Below are 26,696 nucleotides of genomic sequence, written 5' to 3'. Positions count from 1 at the left end.
CTGCAGTTTCTGAAGGAACCAATTCAGTGCAACATTCCAGACGAATTCATTTTTCATTTTCATTTTTCTTTTGCAAAGATAAGCCATCTGTGAAATGATGCTGTAGAGATTCACTCTCTTGTGGCATATTAATGTGATGGATTGAACTCACACACTGACAGGTTAGGAGATAATTAATATGAATAGTTATGAGGTGATTTAGCAAAGTTATTTAGGTAGATCTCGTAGGGAGATCCAACCATCTGAACCTGTATACCTAAATGTTTTCAGTCGGCAGGCAATTTTATTATGTTTTAAAGCTTCTCCACTGTCAGCATTGGAGGCCAATGAGGGTGTTCTGTGGCCACATTCTGTCTTGGAATTAAAGCCTTTTTAAGGGCTTTCTGTCTTGGGGGTAGAGTAGTTTATGTCATCTTGAATCTAAGGTATTTTCTGTGGAAACAGGTCAAGTATTGCTGCATCTGAAACAGCGGCAGACAGACATCTGCATTGCCCTTTGACACCATTCCAACATCTGTCAAAAGACTGAAGTTGACAACTGAAGTGCTGTCAAAACTACTTGTGGGGAGTAAAATGGCCCTTCAGGATTGCTCCACTGTTGTCTCCTTGGTGTCTGGCTGATGAGACTGGTTAATGGACAGGACAACACCAACAGCCAGCAGCAGTTAATCCCCTCGTGCCATAGCAGCAGTGCAGGTCATGCGGATGCACAGCTGACATGTTGGAGGAGGGCTGGCTGAGGAGAGAGGTCTGAGGTGACAGCTTTCGAAGACAAATGCTGTCACAAATGGAGAACATGGAAAAACAATAGTCACTCACATACTAATGAATGCAAGACATTTACCTGTAACAGAGTAGTTCTGTATTGAGTACTGAGGCGAAGCACCCTGTCACCAAAAAGTATGTTTATTCAACAACATAATGAAAAAACATTAACTTGCTTAGTCACAAAATATTGATGAACATATCATCAAAATTTTTCGCTAATGCTAACATATTTTATTTGCTTTCCTGTTCTTCTGGAAATCCGCTCTTGCATACAATACCTACTTGCAGCAATAACCGTGACTCCCTCCCTCTGGCTTGTGTGCACTTGCAAGGAAAAGAAAAAAAAAAACGTTGCCAGGAAACATAATCCTGGCAATTACATTACCATACAAAACATAATTGGAAAAACAAATTAGATGTATAGAAACATAATTTCTGGGAGACAAGGTTGGATGAGGGTCCCTTGAGAACAGGACTCTTAGATTTCAATGGTCCCTGCAGTGTATTTACAGGGCAGGACTAATCATTAAAATGCATACAGCATAACATTAATCCAAATGGACAGGGTAATCTCCTGTAATCAAGATATAATCTCTATTTCAAAAAACAGGATATGTCAGTACAGTTCAGTTCATTTTCTCCAATGATAATAAAGTTTCTCAAATGGCAGCACAAGCAGTATACTGCACATAGCTGCAGAAGTATTGCATTATATGAAGCAGAATTCAACCAACCACATCTTGTATAACATGTTTCAGATGGCTCAGGGTGAATACAGTCTAAATGGAAGTGCCATAGAAATTTCAGCTCGAGAACATTACTGGGCGTTTGTATTTGCAATAGAAAGTATTATTTTTAAGAGGACACATGCTGAATTTGAAACTGCACGAAACAGATTCATAAATTAAAGTACAGCTCTGCTTTCAACTGTTTTTCTTGTTGCCTTTCATGTGAGTGCAACAAGGACACCTAAAGCAAAATGTGAAACATTCCAGCTTTGAAAGCAACACTGCATTATGTGTCTTGCCAGTATTCAATAGCTTTAACATCATAAGTGTGTGTTTTCTTTTTATTCTGCGTACACATCACCAGATTACCAAATTATCACCTCCCTCACAGATGTACCTTTATATATATATATATGTATATATGTATATATATACTGTCTTAATCCAGTATATATAACTGCTGTATCTGTGTCTAGAGCTTGTGCTATAGAGCTGAAGAGATGCAACAACAACACAAGCTAATCCGAGCAATGTGCCTCAGAGGGGTTTAGCTCATGGGAGGGACTTAGACTAGAGAGAGGGAGCGCAGAGAGGGACTTAAAGCAGTCATTGTCCCTCCAGGAGCAGATTAACTATTTTAAAAGCAAAGGTGACGTCTATTGCCTGCTCGCTGTGCAGGCTGGCCAACGCTCTCTAGGCCTGTGTGAGATGCCATTTCTCATTTCTAACTGCTTGTCTCTCTCATCCACTCTGTTTCTCTACAGTGCACTCATCCCTGAGCAAATACATCTTTTGCTCAGTTTCTGCCTTTATCTTTCTCACCTCACTCTCCCTCCTTATGCGCTCATTCTTTCTTTTCGTCTAATCAAGTAGGAGGCTGGCATAAGCTCACTGAGAGAGGCTCTGGTAACATTCAGAATCGCCTGAGAAGGAAGCTGAGCCAAGTCCATAATGAAACACTGGGAGCACAGGGAGGACTGCTGATTAAAAGTTATTATGCTACCGCGATGGCACTAGTGAGTGAATGGGAGACGTGGGGTCGTGGGTGCCCTATCCACGGGGAGCAACACAAATGGTTGACAATAAAGAGGGGAGTATGCACATGGGATACAGAGGGGCAAGGGGGATGACACTGCTTGAAAGAAGAGGGAGGAGGCAGTAGGCCATGAGGGAGGAGAGCATGGGGAGTAAATATGAACATTTTCTTGTGAATGTGTGCAGGATGAAGAGGGGTGAGGAGAGGAGGCACTACAAACAATCTACACGTAGGAGTAATGAGATAAGTGTTAGACTAGAGAGGGAGCAGGAGAGAGGGATTTGAAGGAAGGGGTGAGGGAAGAGAGGGCGCTGCACACAGGACACACTCATGTTTACTTAAAAACAAAGACTGGCACGGAACAGCGTGGCATGGAAATGCAAATAAATCCCCCCCTCCTCGCCACCAAAGTGTTTTTATTAACTCTGAGCGGCAGCACAAAAGATGGAAGGAGGCAAGGGAGAAGTAGGGAAAAACTCCACTTCAATCATCGCGTTTCTCTTGCCTTTTCTTTCTGAATATGTAAGAATGTGTAAACAACATTGTGGCATATGTGTGCATGTGTGCTATAATAATTTGTTATGGAGTCATACTCCCCTCTTTCCTTTCTTAGTAAAGCAGTCCTCTTATGCGAGCTGCATAATGCATGAGTTCTGTGTATAGATTGTCAAGGGGAAAATTGGGCATGGCTCTAACAATAGAAAACAAGCAAACTATGTATATGTGCATAATATGTAGTCTTAATGAATTATTACGTAAGCCCTTCAGTGCTTTCCTAGAAACCAAAAGAGTCTTCTTCCTTCGCAGTATGAAGACATCTTACCTTAAGTGTTCACTGAGAAGAAACATCCCGTTGATACACTTCAGCACTCCAGCATATAGGAATACCCAGGGAGCATGGCCCCACACACACACACACACACACACACACGAAAACACATACTAAATGAACATGCTGCACATGAACGCACATGAAGGCCTTTATGCCATTGTCACTCTCTCTCTCTTTCTCCAACTATACAAACACACACAGACACACACACACGCACACACATGCATACCACGATTCAGTTCAGTCATAATGAGGCTGTCATGATGAGGGCAATGCAGAGTTAACAGACAGCCATTCATATACAGAGCAGTGGAGTCCCCTCAAGTCTCTATCTGGCACTAACCCCAGTGTGTGTGTGCATGTGTGTGTGCATGTGTGTGTGCATGTGTGTGCGCATGTGGCTGCCAGGCAGGGTGGGCCCCAGTGGAGAGGCCTGCATGGCATGACCTCAGTGAGAGACTTCCCTCCTCCAATCCCTGGCACACACACACACACACACACACACACACACAGTGTTCCCAGTGTTCCTGGCAGCACCAGTCAAATCAGGGTGCTCTTCCAGATATCTCAGTTACTGTTTCTACTTGTATCCACATTTAGCCCGCAGGGAGCCATGAGAAACAAAACACACTGACCAGCCGTATCTCCAGAAGACATGTGGTTTTAGTTACAAACACTACCAGAAAGTGATTGACACCTCATGAAAAAAATCCTTTTCATTCAACTCCTGGAAACTGAATAATGATTTCAGAGCAGAAACACAAACTATGCGAGTTTCACTCATATCATCATTTCATTCATATCTTGCGAGGTCCACAGAAGCACTCGTGTACAAAGTCAGCTGATAAGTTTTGGTAGTAGGATCCAGAGTAGCTGTTTTGTTATCTTTTGTCCTCCGGTGCAAACATTTTTTCCTTTATCTGTGGGCAGTTTGCCATGAATACATGTTCTCTGAGTATTATCTCTCCAACATCTTGCCTTACATATACTATGGATCATTTCCTCCAAGCTTGCGCTGAAGGCAGAGTCCCACATTTGCATAGCTACGGCAGGAGACGCACAGTACCGTTCTGTACATTGTTGCTGCATAATTCATCTGCGTTACAAACTATCAGCCAAGGAAACTAAATATTAGAACTCCGAAAACTAACTTACAGATTAAATTTAAATGAGGTGATTTCATAAGCAATGGTGAGGTAACGCTAACTGGCTAAATGGCAGTGTATTGTAGAAAGGTCTTTGTTTAAGGACATACAAACTTTTTGGTGTATATTTCATGAAAGAGTCACTCAAAAAAAACTCTGTGCACGCTATTGACACAAAATTAGACCTGAATCGAGGCTGAATGAGGTGATTTTGCATGCTCAGAAATGAAGACACACTCAGATGAGATGTTGGGTTGTCACGCTAACGAATAAAATGAATTATAGATATCCTGCATCACCCCATCTAACCTCCACCTCTCCCTCTCTCTCTCTCTCTTTGTCTGTCAAAATGTGATGAGCTAAGAAACTCAACAAGCGGCTTTGGGTGAGAAACTGTATCCCTCTCTGGGGGTTTCAGCCATTTTGTTGAATTTGCATCTTAACAACCTGTCTGAGTAATTGAAAAAGTGGTGTCAGAGCCCAGAGTCTTGATCTCTGATATGGTAATTACCTTCCATTTAGGCCAGAGACTTTCAGAGATCCAGAGGCAGCAGCTGTCTTTGAGGAAAAAGTGTAATGGCCTGCATATGTCTCTTTCTTCTTGGGAGCTATCAAAATGCATTTGGCCTGGCATTTTCATCTGTGGTTGACATCACTGATTATAAGAACCAGCAAAGTTGTCTAATCTTAAAACAGCAGCAGAGGGAATGGGGGAAAAAAAGGAGTGTTGGGGGTACAGACGGAAGGATAGGGGGAGACCTTTCATGTGGTTTTGCCCCACTCTAAAATGGGTTCCAGAAGCAAGCGTGCTGCATACTCACAGCACTTAAATCTAAGCTTTTGATGACATGCTACTGGTTTGGTGTGGGGTGCGTGAGTGTGTGGGTGTGTGTGTGTGTGTGTGTCCTGGAAGATGCATATGAAGACTGTTGATCAACACACACCCTCACACAAACATACTTAGCCAGAAACATGCAATGCTTTGTTCTAAACTCAATCAAATTAGAAGGTAAACCGAGTAAAAGTAGGGATTTGAGCTGAGGATAAAAACGAGAATTTTAATGAAACAACATAAAAGTGTTGTTTCTGCTGTCTGAAGTACACAAGTACACACAAGTGTGTAAATCAATAGCCATACTTTCTTTAATGCTACAAGCAATTAACTGCAACAAAGCCTTTGATACAAAACTTGAGAAGGCACCTAACACGTCCACAAAGTCTTCACTATCCAACATGAACAGGTGTTTCATCTTGGCAGATATACCTAAAAACATGACAGCCGACATACATCAGATTGTTGCCGAAAACAGACAGCTTTTATCACTCAATTCAGCACCATCTTTCATCTTTAACTGTGGACACCAAAGCTGCAAAATGTCAAAGCAAATAACTCAGAGGAACTACTTAAACAAAAAAGACCTGACAGGTGAATTTATTTGTCTTGGATATAATGTAAACATCTTATTCAGTATTTGTGTGGACGTACATACGCATACGCTGTTCATTAAACTGCATGATCACAAAAGGTTTCCTCTTATTAGCAGGACCAAATATTGTAGCAATTCCATGTAAAAAAAAAAAAATTCTGCAGCACTTGCATTTCAAAATATTACTTGCACTTTTCCATTGCGTGCATGCTTGACCGGCTACACTGCATATGAGACAACACTTTCTCTCAGTAATCATCGCCACAATCACTTGATTAGCTAAAGTCATTTGTCAATTATACTGCTCTGTTTGAGAGCAGGACCAGTCACTAATCATGGTTAAATGGAGAGGGAGAAATGGTGAAGAGAGGAGAAAATGTGAACGCGTTAAATGATCCATGACACAGCCATAGCTCTCCTTCCTTGATTTATTCTCTTTATGCCTTTAAGATAAACTATTAGGATTAGCTTCATCAGCTGCTTTTAACCACATAAAATGCCTCAATCTAGATTGAAAATTGGTGAGGGCAGATAGGCTAAAAGGCTCATAAAAACTGCTGGGAGGGAAATTATAAAATTAAGCTTTTCCTTTATAAAAAAAAAAAAGAAAGAAAAGAAAAAGCACAAGAATGAACATCTTTCTGATTGGATCCGATGGTTTCCCTCTTTAGTCCATCCCTTATGTCCTGTGCAATGTCACTATCAGAGCAGTGGTGCTAATTACATACAGGACATTATCCCTCGGTATACATGTAAGTCTTCCTCTAAGCCCCAATCAATACAGAGTTTGTTAAAGAGCCACTAATGTTCATGGCTCCGTGCTTCGCAGACACTAACGACCTCTCTCTGGATTCAGCTACGACAGCTGAAGACACCCAGCGCACAGCACAATCAATACTTTCTTATAGTGGCTCAGTCTTTTGCTCGCTCTGTCTCACCATCTGTCTTACTGCCCAACTACTTTCTATCCCTAATGCTTATCTTTCACTCTCCCTTCACCTCTGTCATCTAAGTTTCTTATCTCCTCCCTCTCTCTTACCAAAGATGCAATCTGTCTCTGTCTCTTTTACCCCAAACCCTTTCTATACCTCCTATCTATCTATCTGTACCTCTCAGCCACCCCCTTCCTCTCTCAATTATTCATCCTGTCCATCTCAATCTCTTTCTCCTTGTCTCCCTTTCTTTCTTTCTTTTTTTTCTTACTTTCTTTCTTTCTCTCTTCCACTCATCTTCCACCCTCTCTCTCTCTCTATCTTTCTCTCTCTCTGCCCAACCAACAGCTTCATTGTCCTTGGGTCGGGGTGAACAATGTCAGCCCACATGGGGCCCCAGTGCGGTCCCAGCTGAGAAGGCAGGGAGCACCACGGAACACCCATAACTCAATGTTTCAACTGGGCTGTGGGATAAAGGGAAGCCTCACACATGGTTGACTATGTGGGTCAGCCTTGGATCATTTGTGGAGGAGGAGGCCAGCAACTGGCACCAGAATCCCCCACTGAGAGTGTGTATATATGTGTGCATATATATATGTGTGTGTGTGCATGAGTGTGCCGTGTCCCCTTGCAATCCAGTGGCGAGGCCCCCCTCCAGTTCGTCCCAGCCAACTATTCTATGGGAAACCTGCTCCTAGCTCCAACCCTGCTGCTACTTCCCTCCACCCCCATCCTCTACGCGACCACAACCCGATGTCTTTGTGAGCATCGGGGACAAAACAGGGGGCTCTTTGGGGCCACCAATTAGTCCTCCCCCATGGGGTGACATGGCCGATGAATAGAGGGACCCCCAAACCGTCCACGCATATAATCTCAGTGTTCCCTTTGGAGGCTGCACTGTCATAGCCACACAGTTTCAACCTTGTTTTCAGAAACAGGTCTTCTTGATTTAAAGGCACAGCCCGTTGGTCTAAAAAAGCGAGCATCCGGATGCCATTGAGTCATTTTGTCAGGAGAATAGGATGGAACTTGTTCCTCTCACTGCATGTTCATCCTGGAAGGCATACAAGGATGGCTTTTGGAGGGGAAAAGGGGAGGGGGGGTATGTGTTAAGAGAAGGTGAATTTTTCCCATCAATCACCAAGTGACATAAACAACAATAGCAACTTGGAATCCATTACCAAAACAAACAAAGACATAGCAGGAGAGTCTACTGCAGGAACCTCAGACGGAGGGACAGCCTGTGTAAACTAAAGCGATGATTGAGTAGGCGCAGGGGAAACTTTTGAATGGATGACCCTGATTGCTGGTGAACCAAAACACATGTCACAGTGACGAGATGTCTCAATAGTTGCATTATCACTTCAGCGAACCCCTCCCACACTGCATATTGGTGCTGGACTAGCTTTTACAGGGACAGAAAAGGAGTTTTGAAAGACATCTGATGACATTCGATTCCAGCGTTTACAGAAAAAGAATTTTTTCTCTCTTTATAGTTTGGGTGAATGCTTTCACGAGACCAATTTGCCCATAGTAGTTACATCTTGACTGAAACTCAGGAGAATTTCATCTGAATTGCTTAGATTTCGCCTTTCAACTATTCTCACATTCAAACATCCTTTAAGACTCCGTGTCTCTTTGAAAAACAGTTAGATTCTATTGACATTTTATATGAGAGATTAGGCAAAAGCTGTATGGATACAGTCTGCCACTGTACCTCACTAAGCACACTAACACACACACACACACACACACACACTCCAGGATTTATTGTGCCATTTTCTTCTCTCACCTCTGCTGAAGTGACCATCAACAGAGAGCTTAGGGAGTATAACTTGAGTGAAGAGAGAAATAGAAAGAGAGAGAGAGAGAATGAGTCAGAGTGAAGATGAAGGTGGGATATTTGTAAAGGTTTTCTCCAACAGTCTTCTCTCCTGCCAAAGCAGGTACAATCTGCAAAATGACCTCATACATGGTCAAAATAGGTATAGAGAATTTTTGTGTGTGTGAGTGGAAGTTTGAGGATTGTGTTTTGTGTTCTGTTGAGATGGAATAGTTGACATATTGGTAAAAACATGTCAGTGGAGTTGAAACAAATTTGGGGGAAAAAAATAGTTATAGTTATAATATGACATAGTTTGCCATTGTATTGTTTGCGGCTCTGCTGGTGGTGAACAGCACCTGACTGAATAGCAGTTTATCTCAATGGACTCAGCACCTCATATTCATACAACAGTAGTGGATGGAGACACATATTAATTCACATTTTCTGTTCTAGATTGTCTGGAAAATCTGTTCAAATTTGGTTCATCTATGATGCCAAATCTTTCCTAATACTTGTGAAGCAATATAATTTCCCTGTGCATTTCCCATAAAAACAGCTTCAAATCCCAAGCGCTATAAAGCCAACACAGAAAATGTGTGTAGTCAGTCTTCAGTTTAATGATCCACTCCATAAAGTCATTATATTAAAAAACAACCACAAGCTCCCCTCTGAACAGCTGCAAGACAGCAAAACAGAAGCAGAAAAATATCTATTTTCAAAGAGAGGCACATGGGCTCTTTGTTCATCGTCATCAGTACAGATCAGTCAGGCTATTTAATGCTTGGCTGGAGCGTCAGGCAGCATTTTATCTTTGTTTCAGTTCACATACCTGATGAATATTTTTCTGTTGCTAAACACTGCAAAGGGCAAGGGCCTCATGGTCTTTAATTTATTAACTACAATTCAGAGTCTGTGCACTGAACACTAAGCAGAAACTTTCAAGAGGTTCAGGATGTTGTGGCTGATGGAGTCACTTGATTTTATTTCACACTGATATTTTGTTTCCTCACACTATAGCTGGTATGCCATTGAAGGTGAAAGCTGCAGGGTAGAGATGCTTTGCGGGTTCTCACCAAGATGAAGGGGGGAGAGGAGGTGCAGGAGGGCTGCTAGGCAATAGATCAATGACTCCGTGTTCCCACTGAGAGATATAGGAAGTACAGGGCAAGCGCCAGCCGGCGCCTTAAAATAGCTCCAACGATTGCAGCTCAGCTTTAACCCAAATAATGGGGAACCTGACCGAGGTCTGTGGAGGTCTGTACATTTTTGATTAGCTTATGACCTCCGGCTACAGCAGAAACAGAACAGAGATTTCATACAGAGGAGATAGAAAAATGGGACAGGACTGGCTATCTGACTTGTTCTATCTCTGTCTGTGGCCTTGAAGTGGTGTTTTGGTTTGGAACATTTGACTAAAAGATCAGGGTGTAAGGTGGCAATGTAGCCCACACACAACAAATCTGCATGTGAGTGTGTGCAGAGTCTGTGTCATCATCTATCACATCTGTCAGATTAAACCTACCTAGTGATGGCTTCAGGGGAATGTCAGACAGTCAAACACCCTCCCACCCACACACCCACACACACGTGTGTGTTCTTTTGAAAAAGACACAGCTTGACATTAAAAATGAAAGCTTAGACAAATAAAATAAGTATTATAAGTATTACTAAAGCCTCCTCTGCAAAAGGGACTTAGTACACATTAAGATAAGATTAAACTTTCATGATTTTAGTGGGTACTTCACAGTATCAACAGAAAAAAACAGTATTTATTCTCTTATCAAATCATCTGCGAAAAGTAGCTCAGTTCAGCCAGATTACTGTGTTGGATGGTTAAAGTTGTTTTTAGCCATGCTAACAGCATGGCTGTAGTGATGGCAATGTCAGTGCACCAGTCGGTCCACCACCTTGGACAGGACATAAAATATCCAAAAACACTATTAGATGGATTGCCATGAAATTTTGAACAAATGTTCATGGTTCCCAGAGGAATAACCATAATAACTTTGATCACCTGACCCATAGTCCTGTATGTACAGGCCCATGATCCCATGTCAGTGGAGAAATCCTATTTTTGCAGAAACATTTCAAATGTTTCCCTGCTGAGCTACAGCATCACTGTGACTGTTCCCTTAATGTAGCTTAATGAGAAAAGACAAGACTCAGCTTTTCCCTGACCCAGAAAATAAAACAGCGGATCAGCAAGCAATAAACAGAAAAACCATAAATGGAACCGTAAATAAAAATGAAGAAAATAATTAAAAAGATGATGATTCTGGACATGTTGGCTCATTAGTAGAGCGGACTTCAGAGGAATTTGTCTCATTGTGCTGTGCGTTCACCAATAATACTTTATAATACTTTTCCAGTCGACTGAACAGATAAACAGATTCCAGCAGAGAGCTGCTTCTGCCAAAATGACGTGTCCTCTCTTTTATTTCTTTCCTTCTGTCTTTATCAATTTCTGCTTTCAGTTTTTGCCCCCCACTGTTTTGTTCGTTTCACACGCCTTCCTCTCTTCCACTTCCTTTGCTTCTTTCTGCACCGTCTTGCCTCCCATCGTACTCCGTCTGCCCTCGCTCCTCTTTCTCAGAGTCAATTAAGCTACAGTAACTATACAACAGTACACCCTGTCACATTCCATCCAGTCCCTCTCAATGAGGCACTACAACTTACACTAAAACAAACGAGCTCCGAAGGAACCCGCTCCAGCAGCTATTACCATATGAACAACTCACTTCCTAACGCACAATGAACTACCTTGACAGACCTTCTCTGGCCTCAGGCTGTCCTTCGTGGAACTGTGTTATTAACGGGGTATAAAGAAGGGTCTGTGTGCAGGTTGTCTGCTTTGTTTTTGCCTCTGCTGCTCTGGCTGGGTTCTCCTGGGTCTGCTTTTCCCATCGCTGCAATATTTACTTCATAGGGGTCTGACAGTGCAGCAAAGACGCTTGCTCTTGCACACCTAAATACACACAAGCTCACAGCGGGGCAGGCAAAAGAACAGAGAAAATACATGAAACAAAAACTTTGATGTACACACACACATACATATGTTCACACAAAAACATGTACACACTTTCAACTACAAGAGCACCATACTGTGCACTTGAGAGGCCAACCTCCACCAAAGACAGAGCTATTTCTCCTCTCTCCTCATCCACCTACTCCTGACCAAAACACTTCTGCTGAAATCTTTAAGAAGGAAGAGACCGGGCACTTCTTTCTCTATTTCAAAATAGTTTCAGACATTTTCATGTACATCAATTGTTTTTTTGTTATTGTTGTAGATTGTTCCAGTGCAAGTCTGATACAGCTGGACTCTGCTCATGAGAGCTTTTTTTCCATTCGGGTATCAAAGACCCAGTGGAGGTTGGACTTTTTCTCCCAAGCATGTTCTTATGTACAGGAATTGATGTGGACATAGCAGCTGGTTTGTATGGAGTAAGCAGAAAAAGAACTGAGTCACCATACAGTGGCTAAAGAGAGAAGAACCAGGTCAACAGCAACAGGAAACAAACCAACAGAAACTGAATTAAACTGATGTGCTTTTTAATTTTTCAATCAAATACAGAGCAACAGCAACTACTTACTTACTTACTGAAGATGTCACTGCATTTTTGCATCTTGCCTTACCTGGTCAAATTGCCTCTATGTGCCCAAGGACAAACTGTAAATGTGAGTAATATTTCCTGTGGTGATGAATCAACAACTCTCACCCTGCAGGAAGGTAACTCATTTTTTTCTCACCACCTGATACTTAAAGGCTGAAAGAACATGTCTACAAAATTCAAAAGAACAGCTGTATCAACTGAAACAGAGCAGGGGGAAATATCATGTGATTTGCTCAGGCAACCAACACAAGTTAGTTTATCTTATCTATATGTTTGATCTGATTGGGGGAGGAAGTTTTGCTGAATGGCTTTTTGTGATTGACCACTATAGCTTACATCCTCAGCCTGCAGGGTGGGTGGGCAGTAACACAATCAGATGGGTTCAATTGAACTCTCGGCTCAACACTAAGTGGAATCATGTTCTTCTCTGTTGGAACACGAAAAATCAAAACTATACTATGTTTCACTCCAGGAAAACACAACACACATCCTGCAAACAGATCTATCAACATTTGTGTGGGATGTTTATTCATTCGACCACAAAGAGAGAGAAATGCTATATTCACCTCACTGCCAAAATCTGTAACTGAGGAAATAACAACGCTGTTAGAAACCCTGAATCTTAGTTTGGCCACACTTTGATGTTCAAATTCACAAACATTTTCATAATTGAAAGAAACTGTAAACAACAGATGGTGTGACAAAGTGTTATATTATACAGCAATATTGTGTCATACCTTGTTTTAATGCTCCCAGTTGAGTTGTTGGGAGTGATGGAGCCAAAAACCACCTGTTTGTGTTAAATGTGTGGTATATCATGATAAATATTGTTTTATATTTATATTGTTTGATTCATTGTATTGTGATTTTAGACTTTTTCTGGAAATGCCATTTATATAATAACCTGATTAGTTTATTTTTGGCTTATTTGTTAAATTGCTCACAATGTTCAGAAATATTTGACAGAAAGCTACCTTTTTATAAATTATTTAGTTAAATGTCTAACAGTTAATAAGTTTCCATCATCTCTCATATATTGCATTATTGGTACGAGATGCAGATAATTTCCTCAACGAATAATCTGCAGATAATTTTCTCCTTTTATTGTTTCATCATTTTGTCTACTGAAAAATGCCCAGCATAATTTTCCATTTTTTGCATTTTCCATTTTCCCATTTTTTAAATTGCTTGATTTATCAGATCAACAGTCCAAAAACCAACTATATTCAAAACCCCAAAGATATTCAGTTCATCATATGACAAAGAAAAACATCATATGAATATATTAACCCAATAGTTTGAGTTAACGTCGTGCATCCTGGCTGACCTCTTCTCATCTTTTAATTGTGGTCTCCAGAAGGCATCTGACGCCAACAAAACAAAGAAAACCTGAGTCAGAGAATCAGGCGTCTCACAGATCAGATCTTCATCTGACCACAAGTCATCTGACTCCAAGCACATGTCCAGCCCACCGACACTTGATACACGGAACCCAGCCCAAAACCCTGATAGTAGACACCAGAGAGGGTCACATAGGCAGCCCAACCCATAGCATAGCATGTCTTCACCCTGTGTGCACACTGTGTGCTGCTGTGTAGCCCAGACATGGAGAGGCTATGATATATGATTGCATGTGTGTATATAAATGCACACCTAAGTGTTTGTGTACGTGCATGTGAGTACCTATGCATGAATGTGTGTGTGCAGGTCATCTAGAATTTCCAGATAACTGTCACAATGCCATAAAAGCTTGTCTAAAGCTTGTTATCTCTCACACATATTTGCTCTTCAAATTCAACCATAAAACCCCACAGAGGTGGATAAAGTTCCATCATCCGTCAGGTAATAAAATACACTATTTGTCTTCTTATACAAATGGCTGCAATACAGGTGTGCTCCACTCTGTCCATTTGAGAGATAGCTATCAGTTAAAAGGGTAACCAAAGCCTCTTCACTTGTTGGGTCCCCCTTCTCTGGATTCAGTTCCTCATTACATCCCGCTGTGGATAATATCTCCTTTTAGCTCTGTTTACTCGAGGCATATGGCAGGCCTACTGTAGTCAGCAAGCTGTTCCTATGACTAACCTACCACCATGGTTTTGTTACTGCATTCTTATGACCACATCATATGATGACGATATCCAAGCACATCTGAACCATGAGCTGAACTCATGATAGATGTGGTTTCTTCTTAAAGAGGAAGGGAGCGGACAAGAGGAAGAGGGAGAAAGACGCACAGGGAAAAAACAGTATTAATGATTCTATTGATCACAATCTTGCTATCCTCCGCTCCTACACCCTCTTTAGATGTAACACAATGCTTCCCAGGGAATGAATAACTATTGCTAATGGCTATAAAAAGCTCCTGAGAATCGGTTAGCATTCTAGCCACTAAAATCGATATCTCCCCCAACCACAATCTTTATTTAATCTCAATACAGTGGCACAAAGAATTAAGGTTGAAAAGCGGATGAGAAATTGCTCAGTTGGAACAGAACGGGAGACTTTGCTCCTTTAGGATTATCTTAAATTGACTGAAGTGCTGCCACTGCATCCTAGCAGCTATCCAAAGTTTGCCCACTACAACAGCATGTTAACTGGTTCAGACTGATTCATCCATGCTAAAAAATCCACTCTGTTGCTATCCGGTAAGGTACTTTGGATAAAAATAGCGCCACTCTTCCTCCGGTGTGTCAGACTGACTCCAATCATTCACAGAGGATTCCAAATAACAATCAATTAATTAAATGCATCTCCCCTGTGCTCACCCCCTTCCATTCAGTTGATGCTGTAGTCACAACCCAGGCAGTATTTACTATAATAATTAGTCCAGTGTTACAAGCATGGAAATCCCTGTGATGAAGGAATAACTATCTGACTGCCTCCAGGGTGGGACAGGCAATGAGAGCACTCAAATAGAAAGTCACGCCTTGTTATGCAAGTGGTGGAGGTAAGACATACAGGCTCCCGAGGTAATTGAGGCCATGTAGGCTGCTTCTTACAGACAATCACCCTCAACAAGATTGAGACGCTGCTATACTGTGGAAATGTGAAAAATAGCTTAGACCCTGTGGTGGTCTGCCCCCCATAATCAGCACATCTCAGGGGTCCAGAATATATAAATATGAACTATTCAAATTTTTTAAAAAGTGGGGAATTAGGAGTGCTTGTATGTCATGGTTAAACAGCTCCCACATTATTCTTGGGTCAAGTTTATTGTCACAAACCCATCCTAAGTGTTAGGTGAAGTATAATGGATCAACTCCAGCCATAAGCAAGTGCCTTGGTCATACATGTGTTTGATGGTGGGGGAAATCAGAGATCCTGAAGGAAACAAACAATAACATGGAAAGGCACCAATAAACCCAATAGCATCTAGCTTTAAGTCAATTTTGAGACTTTTCTCATTCTTTCCCATTGAACCTTCATGTGCAACTGCACTACATATATTGTACAAGGTTATGGTCGACATATACTCCTACAAGCACATAAAAATATCCACTATGGGATGTATTTCAAGGCTCTTATTTAATTGCTCAGCTGTCACAGGTTTACTGACTTTGGGTCTTACTTTATTGAGTTCAGGTGTTTATGTTTGTTTGTGCATGCTTGTGAGGGCATGATGGGTGTGTAGACCCTTATGCTTTTGAGTACACTTCCTTGGTAATGTACACAAATGATCTAATTATCTGTAAACACATCCTCATTCTTCACTGTGTTGTAAAGACATCAAATATCTTTGTCCGAGTACTCTGTCCTATCTGTGTCTGTTCATTTACCAAAGTCTGGGTCACCCAGACTTAGACAGCTTGCCTAACACAAGAGCACACACATATACACACACAGAGGCAAACACACACTAAGTCCTTCACCTGTTAATGCTTGAAACAAATGACTGCTGCGGTGGCGCCAGTGTGAACACACCACCATGTCCCTTCTTATCGACTGGCTGCATGAAAACCTGTTTGTTCTAGATAGAGTCTGCAACAATCAACCCGTCAACTTGAGGGAATTCATCTGGCCCTGGATGACTGCACCTCACAGGACCGAACAGAGACACAAATCCAGCTAACCACGGTGGAAAGGTGATGATCAATGGTACAGACTGAATGGCAACAATAGGCTTACACCACAGGATCAGCTCGACGTTGTAAAATCCAAATCTTTTCTAGGTCAGAGCTGCAACTCCAAAGACTCATCTCACTACCTTTCCTTGCTGTTTGATTTCTTTGTTGTCATTTGCAGTGATGTAACATACTGTAACTTTGCGGTGTAAAGTCAAGATGGAGACCAGGTTGTGCAGCCGTGTGTTGGAAACACTCATCAACACTGCTATCGTCACTGTGGAGGAATGAAAAAAATTGCTGAAAAACTTAGAAAGACTGTGTTTTTCCAAATGTAATTAACATTTGAATACAAACAGCTAAGAACCTGGTTTCGGACACTACAAACTCCTGATATGGATGTCATTTAAAAACAAAAGCCAAATCATTACTTGAAGAAAAAAAAAAAAACAACAAGTTGAGCAAAGTTGTATAAAGAACCATTCCTCGTTAGTAAGACCCAGCTACACCATTTAAATGATTAACAGGTAGTGAGTCTCAGTAACCTCACCTGTCGTCCTGTGTTCCTATCTGGTTACCAGGCTAGCATTACTAGACTAGCTAGTATTACTAGATCTCGCACCCAGTGACAGCTCACATGCACTCTGACACAAATACACAGAAGGAAAAAGAAAGTAACGGAGGAAGAGAGAAACTGAAGATGGACTAATTAATTGGCTGTCTAGTTTTTTTCCACCTGACAACAGTATTTTAAAGCCTATGTGGAAACAGAAGTCAATGCTATGAAAACACACATATTCTAAAAATCTCCTCTCAAAACAGCAATAATTCTCTGCAATGATGACTGACCAGTTTTGACTCATCAAACTCTCTTCAGATGAGCCGGGCGCATAGCCATACCTCCTCACTCAGACTCCAGACCCAATTAAATAATCACGGGTTCAATTGCTGTATAATACCACAATCAATAAACAGAGGATTTCTTGGTTATTTGGATGAAATTAAACAGATCCCACAAGAAACAAATACAGAGAACTTATCAGTGAAACAGATGAGACGGTCCCAGATTAGTCGAGGATGGGAGTAGATCAAAAGACACAGCGTTTCAGTATGCAGCTGCTGCACTGCCCAATCAAACCAAAGTACTCAGAGACCAAAATAGGCCTCATTGCAGTCTCCGCACACACCAATTTATGCAAGGGTGCATACATACACAAACAAGACACTCAGATACATGCACAGAGCCTCACAAACCCAGAAGCAGTCACCTCCTGAATAATCCAGTAAGCACACAAATCAAAACCTTAACAGGTTTAGAATAGCAGAGAAGCTTTTTAACAAATAACGTAAAAAGGCCCCCAGTAGACTGTGATGAATGAATCAAGCCAAGCATGCTGTGAACATTATCAGAGTGGGGGATGAATGAATACATTATCATGCATGGCACAACTTCCCTTTTCCTGCCTCACAGCTTGCCTGTCTTCCTGCCTATCAACCTGCTTGCCTGATTACCTGCCCACATACAGAGCACCTTTTGTCCAGATTAAAGGGGCATGGGTGGGGGGGCGAGGTGAAATATTACTTCTTTTCACAAGAATTCATTTTGAAAAGGAGAAGTGTTGAGTTCCTTTACTCCGTGCGCCTCCAAAAACCTCACCGCCTGCCTCCCCTGCTGCCCATCTTCTTTCTATTACACTCTCTGGCAATCTGTCTTCCTCTCTACCTGTTTACTAGCCCCGCATAGCCAGACCAAACTTCACAGTTCACACAAAGAGTACGGATTGGCTGAACTCATTATCAATCTGGTATAGAGAGAAAAAAAGAAGAGTGATACTATTCTCATGTAAATATAAAACAACAAGCCATTACCTGGTCAGCTTAGTGCAAAGACTAGAGACAGGGAAAACAATTAGTCTGACTCCATCCTAAAGTAACAAAATCTGGCAAAATTAACACATTGCACAAAAGGTGAAGAGAGAGACCTTGTAGTTTTATCAGGTTTTATGTGCACATTAACTTCATGAAGTCTGGTTGAAAACATGAATACTGACTTGAAGCATGAGATGTTGAGAGAGTGAGAGAGCACTTCCCTGACCTTAACCCAGTGTTTCATTAGCATGAAAGCATGTCCAACCATCCAACCACCTTGATCTCATCACTTCAGTGCAGTATAAGAATGCTAAACTTTCTAGACTGCACAAAACATTCCCAATGAATGTGAATTAGGCAGCAATTTCATTTCCTCCACAGGGCAAAACAAATGAGAGGTATTTAAATATATTTAGTTGGAGATGAAGTTGCCTCCTGTCTACCTGCCTGCTCGTCTCCATTTGCCTATCAGGCTCTTTTACTGCCAGCTTTGACTCATGCTGCCGTCACACCATACATTTAATCAGTCCAGCTATACCGAGCAGTCTCCCTTTGCTGACTGAATTCTGTGCATGTATATGTGTGTGTGTGTGTGTGTGTGTGTGTTTGTGTGTGATGTGAGTGGGTCTTTGTGAGGCCTCCACTCAGCAGAGTGATGATAAGTACTCCCAGCCCAGCGCTCCGCATGAACTGATGGACAGGCAGGCCAAGAACACTGGGGGCCTTGTGGCTGGACGTGTGTGTGTGTGTGTGTGTGCGTGTGTGTGTATTGTGGTGAAAAGAGGGAAAGGGGAAGACGGTGGCTGGGGACTGGAGCGTGTGCGTAGTGTGTTAGCCTGTGTGTATGTGTGTCTCCTTATTCAGCAGCCGCACCACCAGACCATGCCACATGGCTGCAATTTGTTCATTAGCTATGTAATAAATGTACACACACACACAGAGGTAATATTGTTCTGAGTTCTGCCTGATTGGATTCTGAAATAGAGGACCCTCAGGGGAATCACTTGTAGTCTGCCAGCCACTGTGACCAAGGTTGATTTCTTAGCAAGGTTTGAGGCGAACTCTAAAGAAACGTGTAGTCTGTATTTTTTTGCTGTAAGGAAAACATACATACTAAAACAACATTGGTCGTGTCAGGTGTTGGATAATAGCAGCTAATATCTACAATTTGAATGCATCATAATAGTATTGATTGCTTTCATATGGCTAAATGTGAAAGTCTTTCCTCATTGTGCTTCATGTTTGTGTGCCAGAATAACTACAGGTCATTGTAAAGATTTACCAGCCACCTGGAAATAATTAATATTCACCCAGGGCCAATTACAAGCAATCTATCATCATCATCAGCGTGTCAGATGAGCAAGGGATGGTTGTTACAAATTACCTGCTGTCTAGGATATCAGTCGATGCTTGTATGAGACGAGCATGTCCTGCCAGGTTTAGGGCCAGCTAATAGATGTTTGCATCACAAACTAGAAAGCAATATTAGATTATGTGATACTATAACCCTGCTGACAGATCATTTGAACTGAAATGTTGCTATGGAGTAAATCCAGAACCATGGATGTTAAACAAAATCTGTATTGGCCACACATGGAAACTAGCAGCAGAGCTTTTGGAAAGAAGAAGCTGCTCGTTCCACATTCAGCAAGGCTTATAGCCTCTGGGAGAGTATGACTGCTGCTCTGCCATGAGCATACAGATCACCTTACACACTGGCTTTCCTCTGCTTTGATGACTGATGAACACACACACACACACCTGCACGTCTACACACACAGCCATGCCTACTTCCACAAATACTCAAGAGCATTAACACACTGGATTTGCACACACACACACACACACACACACACACACACACACACACCTTTACCTCCTCCCCCACCTGGATTAATTCACCTGCTGCACCTGAGAATGCGGTCACTATGATGTCACCTGCTAGCCCAACACTTCAAAGGCACAAAAGCACCTCGGTGCCATCGGCACAAAGAGCAAACATATTCTCTGGCTTCCTTTATTGTCCTTCTGTCCCTTAATGGTAATTCCCCTGCAGAAAGTCCATACACAGCGAAGGGGGAGTCACACAGTGCACTCTACAGTCAGGTATTTGTGGGATTTTGCGCATTGGCACTCGCTGTACACCACTGCAACAATGACAGCCTTTCTTTATCCCTTTTAGTGACGTGAAAGAAACTGCCCTGGTGTGCAAATTTGTGTGTACTTTTTTGTGTGTGTTTGACTGAGTTCATCTGTAATTGCATTTCAGTCAAAGGTGGTCGTGTGTGCTGAGAATCCCATGATTACAGTACTGCTGGTTGCCCACTCTCTTAAAGCTTCCACTGGAAATGCTCACGAGTGGGGTATGATGTGATGAGACAAGGCGATAATACAACCACATTAGTGCATGGTTAGCCATTAAAAGACCCAAATGAGATTATGAGGTCATATGGTAGGTACAAAGCCTACGGGCAAAACAAAAACTCCTTCTGTAGGAAAGCAACAGTGCATGTACAGTATCCACTCTTCACAGAGAGGGAAAAAGTCTAAAGGAAAGAAAGAAAGCAGGACAGGAAAGAGAGGAAAGAGAGAAAGACATGCAGATAAATACAGAGAGACAGAGACAGAGAGAGGAGGTTTGATAGCAAGAGGTATTCCCAGTCTTGGAAATTTCCATAGTGGTCAATTTCTATTGCAATCCATCATTGAATAACATATGAATTCAGCATGATTTACCATCAAAACATCCAACTGAGCATGAAACAGGAGACTGAACCCATCTTGCTTCTCAGCTCAGTGGAAAGCTTTCGCATTGTAAAGCAAGGTGAAATAACAGCCGTTCAATGTACTGTATCACACTGGAGATGCACAAGCCCCACGAGCGTGCTATTCACAAGATGATGCCTACTGTGAAAATATTCTTCTGCTCTCTTTAGGAAGGAGTGTGCGGAAAGATGGGGGGACTTTATACATATGTGTGTGCGTGAGAGAGAGAGACTGAAATGATGAACGCTCAGAAGGAGATAGAGGGTTCGCTGCTGAGATAAAAATGGAATCCATTTTGGTTCTTGAAGCACACTCATCCACGGTGTGAGGACCTGCTTGGTGTGTTAGCCTGCCACTGCTCTTTCAATCACTTCCCCTCTTTCCTCCTCTGCTCTGTTTCAATTGTTCTGCCTTCTCCTCGCTACACTGTTTATATAATTTCCTCCTTTCCTCCATAGTCACACCCCTTTCCTTTCCTTTCCTTTCCTTTCCTTTCCTTTCCTTTCCTCCTCTTCCTCTCATTTCTCCTCTCTCTAGGCAGCCAGGCACCCCAACACTGTCTCAGGTCCTGAAACTATGGCAACGGAAGGAGAGAGCAAGCGCTCTCTATGATTAATAGATGAGAGATGCAGTGCCAATCGCTGGGGCCTGGGGAGGAGGGACAGATGCACTCGAACAACGGCACACAAGCATCAGCGCATAGTACACACACTGAGTACACACTCACAAACCACCACTCCCACCCCCGCCACCACCAACACCGACACCAACATCACCACCTTTAGCCAACCTGCATGATTTGTTCTAATATCATAAACTATATGGATAATATATGCACAAAAATGGGAAAGGGCCTGACTTATACAGCACACAGAGACACACACAGACACATGCATTACAGGCTAAAAGAGCAAACGAGGAGGCAGCAGAGTTTTCCTGATGCTTAACATACTCAGGACACACATTCTCCCTATTGGCTGACGACAAGCAAACTAACCACAGAAATAACCAGAGCCTCAGCAGTGGATGCGGCCTTAATGAGTCTTAACAGACTGTGGCTAACTCCGTGACTCACAGCTGGCTGCTCTCACCTGTAAAAGCACAACAGCAGGATGGGAATTAGGACATCATATTTTTACACTGTGTACCACAGATTTACATCATCTGATCCATAGTTTACTTTACTCCTTTCAAGGCCAGTCATTCATCCATCTCCCAGGCACTCACACAAAGTCCTGCTGCTTTTGGATTATCTCTGTAAATGCATTTCCTTTTCATTCCATTTGAGTAATGACAGGCGAACAAACTCAGCTGTGACAAAGGCATTACCGCACATTAATGTCACATGTACTTAGTATTTGAAATACAAAAATTCCACAGAGAGAAACCAAGGATGTTGATTTTAAATGGCATTGCTGTGTTTTCATTTGGTGCTCATTTGCTTAAGTCTGGCTCCTAAACAATTTTCTCCTAGATGGGCTGGCTATCACTTTCTAATTCACTTAATTTCTAACAACAAAGCTTTGCCAAGGACCAACAGCCAAAACACCAACAGACACTCCGCCAATTCTACCACTGACTTGCGGCGCATGGCCCAAATAAGCCTTTTGCCTGGTCCTTCATGCCTTAGGTTTTCTTGGCATAGACAGCACGCGCAATCAATTATTCAAATATAACGAGTATGAAGAGTGTTAAACACATGGACGGTTAATTCAATGGATGCACTGTACACGCATTTATAGGGAGCTGGAAGGGTTAAGGCTAAGTGGGGGGAAGCAGTCAGTTAGAAAAACGCAATGAAACTTGGAAACTGGAACATACTGCATCCATGCATGTGTGTGTTTGTGTGTGTGTGTGCACGTGTGCATGTGTGAAAGACGCAGAGAACATATTACAACAAAATGAAGCAAACAATTAGCGAGTGATTACATCTTCAATGAGCCATGTTGTGCATAAGGTACAGTGGACCATACTGGATGGTGAGATATATTAGGTCTCTACAGTACACACTGAGTATCATTTATCATTTCCTGTGAACAGTAGATATGTTCCAACTTAACTGGAAAGGATGTAAGGTAGCGAGCAAATAACCTGTAGGCTCTTTAGAAAATCTAATGCATCAACAAAGCAGATTCATGGAGACTTAGTCATAAGTCTGCCATCTCCTCTGAGCCTGTGTAATATCACTCAGTATGTTTTCTTAGATGAAATGAAAGACATATATCAAATCATGAGTTCATTTTCAGAGTTTCAGGCAAATCAGAACCAAAAAAATGAGAACGATGGAGCAGCAGAAGGTTAAATAAAATGTTTATACAGAGGGTGAGTTGTGTAATTTGTTATAGCAGGTTAGAATATCTTCCTTCTTTTTTCACCCTCTGAATCACAACATACTCACACTGAATCTGAAGAGTGAGCCACTTGAGCGCAGCTAAAATCAGCGATTGTGCCATATAACATCCATGACGGACAGTTCCACCAAAACACAAGCTTCTTTGATTACGCTGACCTGTATTTCTAAAATAAAATATATTAAATCCCACGCGCAGACTCATGATTATTCTCTTTTAATGTTCTACTACAAGAGCAGGTTTGTCATTCAGCGCTCAGGCGGCGTAATTGAAGCAGCAGCAATTTAGAAAGATGTGGAATCTGGAAAATGGGTTAAGCATCAATAAATCACATCCAGATGATGGAGAGGGGTTTGTTGCTTTCTCACACTGTAATTGTTTAAAAAATAAATAAATAAATAACAGCCCACACACGAAGGACGGGCATCAATAAAACATGTCTTTTATAAAATATGCATAAATACACACACTATTGAGTGCTGGGTATTGACACTGACTGAATGAGGACCTATGGTTAACAGCAGCTGACCGGTCTAGTTGTTTATAATAAAAGGCCAGTTCATTTGAACAGAAGCAAAGCCATTTATCAATTATTCAAAGCTACTGTATTCAGGCTGCATCTGCGTCTGTCCTTAACTGACAAAGGTAAATACTAACTCTCTCTCTTGCTCTTCCTCTCTCACACAGGCACACGCGCACACACACACACACACATATACTGTGTGACAAATCCAAATCAGTCACACACAATGCCAACCCCATTGCTATTGTTAGGGGATCGGCGGATCAAGCGCTCCACGGAGCATTGCTCCAAATACAAGCAACAACTCTGGTTGCTGCGCTCTATTCTGCCTCTCCAGGAAGAGAACAAGCAGGCTGCTGTCACAAAGGTAATCATGCTGTAATTCATGTATCAGCACCACAACATGTCATTGTATAATGTGTTAATATCAGGATTTGCACTCTGGTTTGTGGTGTTGAAGCCTTCATGAAACAATGTGGTGGGATTTACAGCCCATGCAGCATCTCAAAAAATGCCTCCAGGACATTTAGATGCCTTGAGGCTAACGTTGTAGGAGGAGCAGCGGTAAAATGTTAAAACATTCTGCTATTTTACACTTAAGGTATAATCCCCAACACAGTAAATATATCGATTGTACAAAAAAAACACACACACACACAAAAGACTTGCAACACACGGGAGTACAAAGTATTTCCAATGATTTGAGAAAAAAAGCAGATGAAATACAACACCTTCTCCCCTCAGAGCTGTATGAACCTTCTATTTTTTTTCCTACTTTATAAAGGCTGATACTAGAATCATGTTTCCAAAACACCATGTCCTGCTGCTAAAAAATCAGCTGACACGAGGCACATTTTGCTGTGGGCATTCAATACTCCTTAGATTCACCCATTTTTATCTTGCACACTTGATAATCTATAACCTACATTTAGAGTTGCTGAATCCCTTTCCAGCTTTTTCCAGTGCCTCTGGGGGGATCTTTCATACTGGGAGAGGAGAAGACAGGAGAAACTACTGGCAGTGACTGGGTGTTGGCAGTCAGGCTACACTGGATGTGGTTTGTGAGGCCTCTATCTCCTCTCCCAGCTTATTAAAAGTAATAATGCGCAGCAGCACTTCATTTAATGGCAAATCTACTTGTGAAGACCTGTGAAATTTAGTCTCCTGGTCAGAATTACAAACATTTGATTGATCTTTTGGACCACAGTAATAGTGACCACTCCACCTCCTGGTATACTGTGGCTTGACATCCCTGAACACACCCTAGCCAGTGTGTGTGTGTGTGTGTGTGTGTGTGTGTGTGTGTGTGTGTGTGTGTGTGTGTGAAACAGAGAGAGGAAAAATCTGAGTCTGCAGAGTCAAGTAAGTCACTTAAGAACAATAAGAATTAGTATGTAAAACGACAAATTGATTAACCAGATTGACTATTGAGTTGTATAGAAGGAATGAAAACAGAGAGAGAGAGAGATTGTAAACAGAGACTGCGTTGTTAGTCTACATGTAAAAACGCAGGTCTATTTCTGAATTTCCAATCATGTGAAAATAAATGGCAAATAAAAATCCCATTATGTACTGTAGTAATGAAGCAGTGCGATGTTTGAGCGTTTTCATAACAAACCTGGCATAAACATGTTATTAGGCTCCTTTAATAACTAAATATTTTTATATCATTTTTATTCTCAACCTGCAACTGGCACTTTAGTGGCTGTAGTTCTGCAACAGTCACAAAAACACTGATACACGCAGGAGCAAGAGGAGCACAGTCTGTCTGAGTCCTGCAAGTTCCCACAAGCACATTTCATATTTGCCGTGAGTGTACTCGCCACCAGGAATATTATTTTCATTGTGTATTGACTCACTGGGGTCCGTAATGATTCCTTTGAGACGAACACTTCTTTATTTCACATGGGTCAACGGCATAAGAGAGATTACGCACGAAATAGTGATCTGTTTATATCGGCAGAGGGTGTTTTTCTTAAAGTAAAGCATCTAATAAGAAGTACAAAAAAAACACTTCTGGATTTTTTATATATATATATATATATAACTTTGAAAATGCTCTATAAATATATGAAATAGCAGTAAGTTGATAGAGTAACCCCGCGAAGCTTGTGCACTTGTCGCCCGGCAGCCTGGCTGTACAGAGAAAACAAGCCTCCGGGGCTGGAGAAAGACTGGCTGAGGCTATAAGCGCACCTAAAGTTTGAAATAAACAAAGAAATCTCACCTTCAGCTCATGAATGGATGTGCCTCGGAGTGGTTTCACAGCGCTGTCTTTTAGTAATCCATGAAATATGGTTCTCAAAGCAGTTCAGACGGGGCTCGTTTCAGAATAACAATAACGAGCGCTACTTTTCTCTTGCGCTTCTTTTTGTTACATGCCGCGCTGAAATCACACCTCTTCAAATGGGAATATCCATCGGAAATCCACACTCGAGAGGAAAAAAAATCGACGGTTTAAACTCCTCTTTCAAACTCCCCACAGGTAAACTGAACGCACGGAACCAACCGGGTGTCCCAGAACTAGCTACGGAGCTGCATGCAGTCCCTTCCACAAAAGCCGACGGTCATCCTATTTGGAGATGAAGCTTCTTACCAGACTGGAGCGCAGCGCAGCGAGCCCAGCTGTCACCCACCCGCTACACACACACATACACACACACACACACACACGCTCTCACACATACACAGGGAGGAGCTATGTCTCTGGAACGGGAGGTATTGTGTCAATGGGTGCCAGTTATGGACAACTGTATTTCTATTTTTACGCAGCGGCATTTCATAAGAATGCTCATTGGAGAAGGAGAAAGCCTTGG

General features: G+C 42.0%; 1 protein-coding gene across 2 annotated transcripts in view; it reads right to left on the bottom strand.

The window, feature by feature from the left end:
• sema6a (sema domain, transmembrane domain (TM), and cytoplasmic domain, (semaphorin) 6A) overlaps window positions 1-26,696 on the bottom strand; it is a 102,758-nt gene extending 76,062 nt beyond the window's left edge. The window contains exon 1 of one of the 2 annotated variants that reach the window (XM_046387838.1): window positions 26,108-26,696. The gene's annotated coding sequence lies outside the window, so the exon portion shown is untranslated. The remainder of the gene's footprint in view (window positions 1-26,107) is intronic. The other variant, XM_046387839.1, reaches the window with a different exon arrangement.

This window comes from Scatophagus argus, chromosome 4, assembly GCF_020382885.2.
Source record: "Scatophagus argus isolate fScaArg1 chromosome 4, fScaArg1.pri, whole genome shotgun sequence".
In the NCBI taxonomy this organism is placed as follows: Eukaryota; Metazoa; Chordata; class Actinopteri; family Scatophagidae; genus Scatophagus; species Scatophagus argus.
The sequence above is the reverse complement of the archived record's forward strand: the minus strand, read 5'-3'. Positions and strand labels throughout refer to the sequence as shown.